Source organism: Perognathus longimembris, unplaced genomic scaffold, assembly GCF_023159225.1.
Source record: "Perognathus longimembris pacificus isolate PPM17 unplaced genomic scaffold, ASM2315922v1 HiC_scaffold_4064, whole genome shotgun sequence".
NCBI classification, from domain to species: domain Eukaryota; kingdom Metazoa; phylum Chordata; class Mammalia; order Rodentia; family Heteromyidae; genus Perognathus; species Perognathus longimembris.
This window is the reverse complement of record NW_025959340.1, coordinates 30,958-42,028: the sequence shown is the minus strand read 5'-3', so window position 1 is coordinate 42,028 and position 11,071 is coordinate 30,958. Positions and strand designations below refer to the sequence as shown.

The 11,071-nt window shown below is 63.1% G+C and overlaps 9 non-coding genes across 9 annotated transcripts; 6 read left to right on the top strand and 3 right to left on the bottom strand.

Annotated features, from left to right (window-relative positions):
* Positions 1-346: 346 nt before the first annotated feature.
* On the top strand, positions 347-418 carry Trnad-guc. Its single transcript has one exon. It is a non-coding gene; the product is annotated as a tRNA-Asp (tRNA).
* A 602-nt stretch (positions 419-1,020) lies between these two features.
* On the top strand, positions 1,021-1,092 carry Trnag-ucc. The gene has a single exon. It is a non-coding gene; the product is annotated as a tRNA-Gly (tRNA).
* Positions 1,093-1,424: 332 nt separating this feature from the next.
* Trnae-cuc lies at positions 1,425-1,496 on the top strand. The gene has a single exon. It is a non-coding gene; the product is annotated as a tRNA-Glu (tRNA).
* Positions 1,497-4,935: 3,439 nt separating this feature from the next.
* On the bottom strand, positions 4,936-5,006 carry Trnag-gcc. Its single transcript has one exon. It is a non-coding gene; the product is annotated as a tRNA-Gly (tRNA).
* Positions 5,007-6,660: 1,654 nt separating this feature from the next.
* Positions 6,661-6,731, bottom strand: Trnag-gcc. Its single transcript has one exon. It is a non-coding gene; the product is annotated as a tRNA-Gly (tRNA).
* A 1,477-nt stretch (positions 6,732-8,208) lies between these two features.
* Positions 8,209-8,291, bottom strand: Trnal-cag. Its single transcript has one exon. It is a non-coding gene; the product is annotated as a tRNA-Leu (tRNA).
* A 554-nt stretch (positions 8,292-8,845) lies between these two features.
* Trnad-guc lies at positions 8,846-8,917 on the top strand. The gene has a single exon. It is a non-coding gene; the product is annotated as a tRNA-Asp (tRNA).
* Positions 8,918-9,519: 602 nt separating this feature from the next.
* Trnag-ucc lies at positions 9,520-9,591 on the top strand. The gene has a single exon. It is a non-coding gene; the product is annotated as a tRNA-Gly (tRNA).
* A 332-nt stretch (positions 9,592-9,923) lies between these two features.
* On the top strand, positions 9,924-9,995 carry Trnae-cuc. Its single transcript has one exon. It is a non-coding gene; the product is annotated as a tRNA-Glu (tRNA).
* The last annotated feature ends 1,076 nt before the right edge of the window (positions 9,996-11,071 follow it).

The window sequence follows — 11,071 nt, the reverse complement described above, 5'->3', positions numbered from 1 at the left end:
GTGGTATGGTTGCGCCTGGTGTGCGAGCTGGAGGCGAGCTCAAGCACCTGCTCCTGCCCGCGTCGGTGCCAGCCGTCCGTCGCGCGGGGAAGCGAGGCGACAGCGACGGCGGGCAGCTGGGCCCGTGCGGTTCCCCGGCAGGCGGGTGGGGCCGGGCTTGTGGGGAGAGTGCGGCGAGTGCTGCGGCTCCGGGTCAGAGGACGGACAGGGCAGGTGCGGGCTCCAGGCCCAGGCTGGCGTGGGGGTCGGAGGAGGGGACCAGGAAAGGCGGGCAGCGGGGCAGCGGGGCAGCGGGGCCGGGCGTGTCGGGGAGAGGGTGGTGTGTCCCAGACGGCCGGCCGCGTCGTCCTCGTTAGTATAGTGGTGAGTATCCCCGCCTGTCACGCGGGAGACCGGGGTTCGATTCCCCGACGGGGAGACTGCTTTCCTTTTGGGCCCACCGCGGCCGTCGGCTCCTGGCGGACCGCGCGCATGCACGCACGCACGCACGCACGCACGCACGTGTGCCCGCCTCGGCCCCAAACCCTCTTGAGCGCCCGAGCCCTCGCCTTCCACGTCTCCCTCCTCCTGGCCGTCGGCCTGGGCGTGGGCAGCCGTGTCTCCCGCGCAGTCTCGGGACAGGACTCACCGACGAGTGGGGGAGCCGTCCCCAGGAGTGGGTGTCTGGCCTGGATCGGGACGAAGCCACACGCTGTGGCTGCCGCCGTGGCGTGGCTGCGCCCTCTCCCAGGCCTGGAGGCGTGGAGCCCCGGGCTCGGGAGCGGGCAGGCGAGGGAAGCTCGGAGGGCGCCCCGGGGGACCCGGGAGGGAGGCGAGGCTGGGCCCAGCCCGTCCCATTCTGCGTGTGCAGCCGTCAGCAGCTTCGGGCAGCGCGCAGGACGGGCCGGGAGCGGCTCTGGCTGGCGGGGCAGCGCCGCGTCCCCGCCCACAGCGCAGCGAGGCCCGGGCACGTCGCGGGAGCTGTGGCGCGCGCCCCCGCGCCAGTCCCTGGCGGCCAGTGTGCGCTGACCGAGCCGTGAGGCGTTGGTGGTATAGTGGTGAGCATAGCTGCCTTCCAAGCAGTTGACCCGGGTTCGATTCCCGGCCAACGCAACGGCTTTGTGCCCATCTTTTAGCCAGCTCCAGCTGTTGCTCGGCCTTTGGGGGGAGGAGGGGGGTGAAGGCGAATGTTGGAGACCCACGCGGGCGCCCAGGATTCCGAGGTTGCGAGCCGGAGGAGAGCTGTGGCGCGCCTCAGGCGCAAGGGGAGCTCAGCCAGGCCGGCGTTCTTTCTGCCTTCCTTCCCCTTCTTTCTTCCTAATTCTTTGGCCAGCCATGCCCCAAACCCAAGGTGCCGGTTGGTGCCCCGAGTGTTGGGCTGCAGTGAGCGCCCAGCAGCGCTGCTGGGCTGCAGGAGGCGCGTGCCTGTAGCGGGCCCGACATGCTCCCTGGTGGTCTAGTGGTTAGGATTCGGCGCTCTCACCGCCGCGGCCCGGGTTCGATTCCCGGTCAGGGAAGCTTCTCTTTCTTCCTTTCCCACTGCACTTCTCCCCTTGGCTGCCCTTTAGCTTTGCTGCAACCTTCCCCCACCCTCTTTTGGAACACTTCTTGCCTTGCTAGCTCATTTCTCAAGGACCCCAACCCACACTCCCTGTCTACCATCACTCACCCTTCTTCCTGCACCACTGCTTGACTGCTTTGTCCCCCTGTCAGGCGCTCCACCCCGCCACCTTCGCTGCAATGTCTACCAGGACTGTCTCCCCGGATATCTTCCTTCCTGCATCACCCTCCTGCCCTCACTCAGCCTGTCACTGAGGCAACCACTCCTTCCCTCCTTCCCTTCCTGCTTCCCTCATTCATTCCCCCCCCCCACCCCCTGCCCCTTAACTCCCTCATGCCCTATAAAGTCCCCCATCTGCCCACTCATTTCTTCCATCACCTGCTCTCTCCGTGTTCCTTTACTCACCCAAATATCTACTCCCTTGTTCTCCACTTTGCACACACACTTACCCAGCCAGCGACACACTCACCCCCTCACTCAGCGAGTCACTCTGCACACACATTCCTTCACCAAGCCACCCAGTCACAACCCCCTTCACCCTCCTCTTCACCCAAACACTCTCTAGGTCAGCTTCATCTACCCAGCCCCTCGCCCACTCAAAATCTGCTTCACTCCCACAGCCACCCACCGACCCTTCCACGACATCTCTCTGTCACTACCCACGCATCTTGTTTACTCACTACCAGCCTTCCTACTCTCTCACTGTCTCTCTGGGCCTTTCTCACTCTCTCTCTCTCTCTCTCTCTCTCTCTGTCTGTCTCTCTCACACACACACACACATATACACACACACCTACTCCCACAAAGTTTCACCCAGCACTTGCACAGGGGCTCACATGCCCCATCCCAATCAATCACCTGTTCACTGACTCACCAACCCATCTCCCACATCCAAACTCAACCCGTTGTGTACTCACCAGCTCCCTCCCTCAGAAATTCGTGGGTCCTCCCTTTCCTCCTTCCCACCCTCCCTCCCTCCCTCCCTCTCTCCCTCCCTTTCTCCCTTCCTCCCTCTCCTCCCTCCTTCCCTCCATCTCCTCCGTCCATCGCTCCCTCCCTCTCATCCCTCTTCTCCTTAGGCCTCCCCTTCACTCCTGGGAGGGCTCCAGGACTCTTTCACAGAGCTGCTCTGGGCACACTTCCCATGGCTGCAGACAAATCCTACTTCTTTTTTTTTTCTTCAAATTTTTATTATCAAACTTATGTACAGAGAGGTTAAAGTTTCATACGTTAGGCATGGGATACATTTCTTGTACTGTTTGTTACCTTGTCCCTCATAGCCCCCTCCCTCCTCCCCCTTTCCCTTTCCCCCCATGGGGTGTTGAGCTCACTTGACACATCCTACTTCTATCACCAAGGCCGAGAGGGGCCTATGCCCTCCAGTTCGACCCCTGCCGTGTCTAGTAGGGTAGCTGGCACCAGTCACCAAACTGGTGCCTCCTCCGGCCAGGCATGGAATCCTGAACTGGGGTTTGAATCCACCGTGGCAGTGGGTTTGATGGTCACCGAAGCTGAGCCAGTGTGGATGGAGATCTCTCCCTCCATGCAGGACAACTTCCCCCAAAGAGAGAGGCAGAAGTGTGAAGAGGCAGCAGCAGGCGCTAGGTGACTGCCAAGTAGACAAGGGGCGGCTAGCTGGAGGCAAAGGCAGGGAGCTCAGCTTGTGTGTCAGTGGGAGGAATAAGCACCTGCCCAGCTGATGCCTACAGGTGTGGTGAGTGGAGCGTGGGCTGCAGGACACTGGATGGTAATCGCCCAACCCTCGCTCCTGCCTTCAAATTGCCAGATGGGAACAGAGGAGGTTGTGTTGTGTTGGATGGACCTGGACTGGTTTCCCACCTGCTTCCCTCTTTCATCCCCACCCCCTTTGACTCCCTCATTCCCTATATACCAGCCCCTGCCCACTCACTCATTCAGTCACCCGCTCGTTCCCTGTTCCTTTACTGACCCAAACATCTACTCCACCTCACGTCCCGGATCCATCTTGTGCGGCCGCCTTCCAATCAAGTGCAGAGCCCAAGCGGCTTGCCACGCCAACTCCCTTTAGCGGGAAGCTGAGGCACAGCCAGGCTAGTGGGGAACCAACTGTGGTTGGGCGTGGACACCGTGCTTCTTGCCACCCGTGCCGAGGAGCCCCTGTGCGGTAGACGTGACTGCTCTGAGCCAGGGTGGTTCTCTTGGAGGGAGGTGTGTCATGAGGATGAGCTCTGGATGGGGGAAAGTCTCTGTTCTCCTGGGTGACGGGCCTCCCACAAAGGCCAGGGCAAAGGCGAGGCAGCTTAAAGGGCTGGATGGACAGGAAGGGTCTGAGGTGTGGGAGGTGGGAGAATGCATGTGGGAAGTTGGGCGAGAGGACTGGGGGTGGCTTCACATACAGCTGGGGATCTGCACAAGCTCAGAGCATTTGAGCATGGGACCCATGGCCCCGAGTGCCTGTGCTGGGTGGCTTGAGTGTGGCGAGTAAGCTGGCAGGGCTCGAAGGAGGTGGGAGGAGGCCTGGGCGAGGAGACCGAGCCATCGTGAGTGGGCAGCAAAGCAAGGGAGAGAAAGCCAGTGGCGGGGGGGTTTGGGGTTGGAGGTGGGGGAGTGGTGTGTAGGGCTGGCCCTATGGTGGCCACTGGGTGTGCCAAGGGCTGAGAGGGCCTGTCAGGGAGAAAGGAGAGGAGTAGCAACCGGGAGGAACTGGCTGTGGTTCCAGCAAGATCAAGCCCCTCTGAGCACAGAGGTCCAATGAGAGAGTGACATGCGAGGTGAGGGAGGGGGAGGAGGGAGGGAGGGAGGTGACACACATCCACACTAGTGAGTGTGTGCAGCCTTAGACTAGCGTTGTCAAGGCTGGTGGACTGGAGAGTGGAATGTCCTCTCTATTGGAGACCCAACCTGCAAGGGGTGAGTATAGAGGTCTGAGAAGGTGATGCCAGAGGAGGTCCGTGGTGAGCCTTGAGCCAAGTTGTGGGTTGTGGGAGATGAGGGTTTGGGGTGGAGCGAGGGTGGAGACAGTCGGTGTCAGCTGAGCTGTGGTGCTGTGGGTGGCATAGGGGAAGAGCCGCCGTGTGCACGGGGCAGGAGAGTGATGGAAGTCCTGGGAGGCCCGTGGTAAGCACAGTGGAGTTGTGGGGCTTGTTAGAGATCTGGAGGAGGAAGGGTGTTTGTAATCAGCCATAGGAGATGGAAGGAGGTGGGTGGCTTGGGTGGCAAGCCAGCATGCGCGTGGAGTGTGGTGTGCTCCGCTGTGTGGAATGGTAACAGGTGAAGGAGTGGCGAGCAGGGATGAGGGAAGCAAGAGTCCTCTCTCTTTCGCTCTCTCTCTTTCTCCCCAAGGGTGCTTGTGCGAGTGTTTGTGGTTGTGTGTGTAGGTAGGTAGGGTGAGGACCAAAATGTGAATGGCAATGTGCTGCATGGGCCGGGAATCGAACCCGGGCCTCCCGCGTGGCAGGCGAGAATTCTACCACTGAACCACCCATGCACAGACAACCGTCAGGTCCTGACGATGGATGGCACAGATGTGCTCCCAGGCCGACCAAGGACAGCGGTTGGTTCCCTGCCATTTGCCAGCAGCTCAGGGCTTCAAGTGTGGGCAGGATCCCAGGTGGCTCCAGATCCACCATGGCACAGGGAGCCAGGCGATGGGCAAGTAGGAGGAAAGGCTGGCTCCCACATGGTGGTTTTGTGGCGAGCCTTGGGGCGCCTGGTGCTGCAAGGAGGGAGTGGGGTGAGTGAGAAGTGGACCCGCCTCCACCCTGACTGTCCCTCTTGTGCCGCCGATTGGGTCCAGCATCGCCCTCTAGTCGGTCGGCCGTGCCCTGCCGTGCCCTGCCGTGCCCTGCGGAGAGCCATAGGTTCCCTCGGCCATCGCATGGTCCAAAGTGCAGATGCGCTCCCTTGACGAAGCCCACTTGGCAGGAGCTGTCCGACGGGCAGGTCAGGGGCATCCCTTCTGGCGATGAGGGCCTGCCCTGATAGGCTCCCATGGCCCAGGCCAGGCGCTTTCGCCCTGCCTTGCCCCCAACCTCACTCTTCATCCCGTGGCGGGGGTCTGGCTATCACTGGGGAGCTAGCGCCTGCTCCTGCCTTGTTGTGAGATGTGTTGGCTGGTCTGCGAAGAGAAAGACCCCCTGCTGTCCTAATTCCAAGCTAATCAGTGTCCAGGGGAAGAGGAGCACAGCTTTCTAGCAAGACACAGTTAGCATCATCCTCGTCAGGGCGCTGAGAAAACGGGAGAAAGAGAGAGAGAGAGAGGGAGAGGGAGAGAGAGAGAGAGAGAAGAGAGAGAGAGAGGAGAGAGAGACAGAGACAGAGACAGAGACAGAGACAGAGAGAGACAGCAGAGAGAACAGAGAGGGTATGGGAGGATTGGGACAATGAAGAACACGGAGACCCCTGCCCCCACGCCTCACACCCTGCATGGTGTGTGCAGTGGTTGAGTAGTGGTAGGCAAGGCTAGTGCACAAGACAGTGTTGGCATCACTTCTCCATTGAGACTGAACCTGCAAGGAGTGAGCATGTGTCATTCCGTATCGGGAGGGGCAATTAAGCATGGGTATAGGTAATTCAGGGATGCCAAAGGAGCGGACCCAAAGCCAGTGTTGAGCCTTGAGCCAAGTTGTGGGAGATGAGGAGTTGTGGGTGAGGTGAGGGTGGAGATGGGTGATGTCGGCTGTGGTGCTGTGGGGATTGGATGACGTGCTGTGGCTGTGGGCGGCATAGGGGAGGCAGCAGGGTGCACGTGGGTGATTCTATTGGAAGTCCTGGGAGTCCATGGATGACGGCGGGGCATTGTAGGAGAAGAGGGAGCCGGTGTGGTGGCCATTGGGAAAGTGTATTTTGTGAGCTAGATAGATGTTTGGAGAGAGGCTGGTAATGTCCAGGGGTTGGAGATGTCAGAGGCTGGGTAGATTGGATGCCAGGCCAGGAAGCAGGTGCAGTGTGTTGGGCTGTTTGTGTGAAAAGGGCCGGAGTGAAGGAGTGGTGGGCAAGGAGGGAAAAGGCATTGCCGTATGTGTGTGTGCGCGTATAGGTGTGCGTGCATGTGTGTGAGTGTGAGCATGCGTGCCCACTCAGCAAACGAGGAAGGTAGGGAGCAGAGACCTACAGGAGCAAAATGCAGCGTAGCAGTGGAGTGCATGGGCCGGGAATCGAACCCAGGCCTCCCGCGTGGCAGGCGAGAATTCTACCACTGAACCACCCATGCATAAGTGCCGCCCGGGTCCCGCTCTCGTCTCAGATGTCCTCGCGGGTCGGCCAGCGACAGGGGTGGCCTCCCTGCTCTCCATGAGCACCCGCTGGCTTCAAGTGTGTGTGTCGGGATCCCGGAGGCACCGGAAGCCAGCCCCTGGGCAGGTAGAAAGTCAGGCTGGCTGCCACGAGGGGGAGGTTGGGCCGCCTGAGGAGTGGACTCGCTGCGATGGGGCCCGGCGTTGCCATCGGGGTCGGGACGGGTCCTGCCCTGCCTCCCTGCCGCACGCCACGGGTGACTGAGCGTGGCCACGGGAATCATAGCCAGCGGTCCTCTCCAAAGCGCCGATGCCCTCTCTGGACGAAGCTTGAGCGGCCCTGCCTGGCCCGTCTGGTCGAGGGCCCGCGGTGGTCAGGAGCGTGGCTCTAGGGGCCGAGGGGCCACCCCGACGCGTTGCCCGGCTCAGGCCAGGCGCTTGGTGCTTGGCGCTTGGCGCTTGGCGGTGGGGGCGGGGTGGAGTCCACGGGATCGACGGGATCGACGCCGGGCCGGGGTCTGCCCTCCGCGGGCAGCCCTTGTTCCGCCCTGCCCTCCTCTGCTCCACTCGGCTCCGCTCTGCTCTACCGCGTCCCTTGCAGGGGTCTGGCCATCACCGGCGAGCCGTCGCTGGGTGCGCCACGTCGTGAGAGGTGTGGGCCCTGTGTGGGCAGAGAAAGCAATCCCCCGCCCCGTGCCCACCCAGGCCGAGCAGGGCCGAGAGGGGGAGGACGTGGAGACCGTGCCGCCATCCTCGGCTGGACGCTGGCCCGGGACACGTGAGCGCGACCGCAAGACGCCCGCGGTGGGCCTCCAGAGTCCGTGGGTGCGGAAACGCGAGGCTCTGGGGCGCGCGGATGCCCTGACCCGCTCGGTTGGTCGTCGGGCGTCTGTGTGGGGTGGGTGGAGCGCTTTCGCAGTCACACAGGTGTGTGCGGGGCGCGGGGCTCCGGGCAGGCGGGAGTTCCTGGGTGTCTGTGTGTGGCTGCGTGGGCTTGTTGGTCAGGGGTGTGCGTTGGAGGGAAAGCCCGGGCTTGAGAGTATGGGTGTTGGGGGTGGGGGGCATAGGACGATGAGGGTAAGGGGTGATGGAAGGTCGAGGGGCAGCAAAGAACGGAGAGGGATGGGGTGAAGTGTCCACCTGAGCTGGTGGGTAGTGGGTGGGTCGGGCGTGTGTGCGTGTGTGCGTGTGTGGGATTGGACTTCGGCAGTGGGCTGCAGGCCCCGTGGGGATGGGGGCGAGGGCGAGCCCCAAGATGGAAGGGTCGGGTGGCAGCATGTGGGTTGCAGGGTGTGGGAAGCGGGCAAGACAGAGAGCGCAAGGCAAGGCAAGGCAAGGCAAGGCAAAGCAGGTAGCTAGAAGGCTAGGTGGGTAGCAATGAGTCCCGGGAGTGTTGGTTTGGGTGGGCGGGCCGCGGGCAGGTTTCCTGGAATGTTTGTGTCCAAAAGAGGAGGTTGTCAGGAGTGGGATTCGAACCCACGCCTCCAGGGGAGACTGCGACCTGAACGCAGCGCCTTAGACCGCTCGGCCATCCTGACGGCGCGGCGCGCCTGGCAGCTTGGCGGCTCGCCTGGCTGGGCTCGGGCCGTGCGCCCTGGCCCGGTGCCGCGCTCCCTCGGGGTGCGCTGGGCGCGGCGTGCGGCCGGCCCGACGGGCGGATGGCAAGCAGGGTCAGCGTCGAGTCTCGGGGACTCCGGCCCGCGCGGTCCACCCCCCGAACGGCCCCGCGATCGAGCGGCGTCGCCGCGGCCATGGTTGCGCCTGGTGTGCGAGCTGGAGGCGAGCTCAAGCACCTGCTCCTGCCCGCGTCGGTGCCAGCCGTCCGTCGCGCGGGGAAGCGAGGCGACAGCGACGGCGGGCAGCTGGGCCCGTGCGGTTCCCCGGCAGGCGGGTGGGGCCGGGCTTGTGGGGAGAGTGCGGCGAGTGCTGCGGCTCCGGGTCAGAGGACGGACAGGGCAGGTGCGGGCTCCAGGCCCAGGCTGGCGTGGGGGTCGGAGGAGGGGACCAGGAAAGGCGGGCAGCGGGGCAGCGGGGCAGCGGGGCCGGGCGTGTCGGGGAGAGGGTGGTGTGTCCCAGACGGCCGGCCGCGTCGTCCTCGTTAGTATAGTGGTGAGTATCCCCGCCTGTCACGCGGGAGACCGGGGTTCGATTCCCCGACGGGGAGACTGCTTTCCTTTTGGGCCCACCGCGGCCGTCGGCTCCTGGCGGACCGCGCGCATGCACGCACGCACGCACGCACGCACGCACGTGTGCCCGCCTCGGCCCCAAACCCTCTTGAGCGCCCGAGCCCTCGCCTTCCACGTCTCCCTCCTCCTGGCCGTCGGCCTGGGCGTGGGCAGCCGTGTCTCCCGCGCAGTCTCGGGACAGGACTCACCGACGAGTGGGGGAGCCGTCCCCAGGAGTGGGTGTCTGGCCTGGATCGGGACGAAGCCACACGCTGTGGCTGCCGCCGTGGCGTGGCTGCGCCCTCTCCCAGGCCTGGAGGCGTGGAGCCCCGGGCTCGGGAGCGGGCAGGCGAGGGAAGCTCGGAGGGCGCCCCGGGGGACCCGGGAGGGAGGCGAGGCTGGGCCCAGCCCGTCCCATTCTGCGTGTGCAGCCGTCAGCAGCTTCGGGCAGCGCGCAGGACGGGCCGGGAGCGGCTCTGGCTGGCGGGGCAGCGCCGCGTCCCCGCCCACAGCGCAGCGAGGCCCGGGCACGTCGCGGGAGCTGTGGCGCGCGCCCCCGCGCCAGTCCCTGGCGGCCAGTGTGCGCTGACCGAGCCGTGAGGCGTTGGTGGTATAGTGGTGAGCATAGCTGCCTTCCAAGCAGTTGACCCGGGTTCGATTCCCGGCCAACGCAACGGCTTTGTGCCCATCTTTTAGCCAGCTCCAGCTGTTGCTCGGCCTTTGGGGGGAGGAGGGGGGTGAAGGCGAATGTTGGAGACCCACGCGGGCGCCCAGGATTCCGAGGTTGCGAGCCGGAGGAGAGCTGTGGCGCGCCTCAGGCGCAAGGGGAGCTCAGCCAGGCCGGCGTTCTTTCTGCCTTCCTTCCCCTTCTTTCTTCCTAATTCTTTGGCCAGCCATGCCCCAAACCCAAGGTGCCGGTTGGTGCCCCGAGTGTTGGGCTGCAGTGAGCGCCCAGCAGCGCTGCTGGGCTGCAGGAGGCGCGTGCCTGTAGCGGGCCCGACATGCTCCCTGGTGGTCTAGTGGTTAGGATTCGGCGCTCTCACCGCCGCGGCCCGGGTTCGATTCCCGGTCAGGGAAGCTTCTCTTTCTTCCTTTCCCACTGCACTTCTCCCCTTGGCTGCCCTTTAGCTTTGCTGCAACCTTCCCCCACCCTCTTTTGGAACACTTCTTGCCTTGCTAGCTCATTTCTCAAGGACCCCAACCCACACTCCCTGTCTACCATCACTCACCCTTCTTCCTGCACCACTGCTTGACTGCTTTGTCCCCCTGTCAGGCGCTCCACCCCGCCACCTTCGCTGCAATGTCTACCAGGACTGTCTCCCCGGATATCTTCCTTCCTGCATCACCCTCCTGCCCTCACTCAGCCTGTCACTGAGGCAACCACTCCTTCCCTCCTTCCCTTCCTGCTTCCCTCATTCATTCCCCCCCCCCCCCCCGCCCCTTAACTCCCTCATGCCCTATAAAGTCCCCCATCTGCCCACTCATTTCTTCCATCACCTGCTCTCTCCGTGTTCCTTTACTCACCCAAATATCTACTCCCTTGTTCTCCACTTTGCACACACACTTACCCAGCCAGCGACACACTCACCCCCTCACTCAGCGAGTCACTCTGCACACACATTCCTTCACCAAGCCACCCAGTCACAACCCCCTTCACCCTCCTCTTCACCCAAACACTCTCTAGGTCAGCTTCATCTACCCAGCCCCTCGCCCACTCAAAATCTGCTTCACTCCCACAGCCACCCACCGACCCTTCCACGACATCTCTCTGTCACTACCCACGCATCTTGTTTACTCACTACCAGCCTTCCTACTCTCTCACTGTCTCTCTGGGCCTTTCTCACTCTCTCTCTCTCTCTCTCTCTCTCTCTCTCTCTCTGTCTGTCTCTCTCACACACACACACACATATACACACACACCTACTCCCACAAAGTTTCACCCAGCACTTGCACAGGGGCTCACATGCCCCATCCCAATCAATCACCTGTTCACTGACTCACCAACCCATCTCCCACATCCAAACTCAACCCGTTGTGTACTCACCAGCTCCCTCCCTCAGAAATTCGTGGGTCCTCCCTTTCCTCCTTCCCACCCTCCCTCCCTCCCTCCCTCTCTCCCTCCCTTTCTCCCTTCCTCCCTCTCCTCCCTCCTT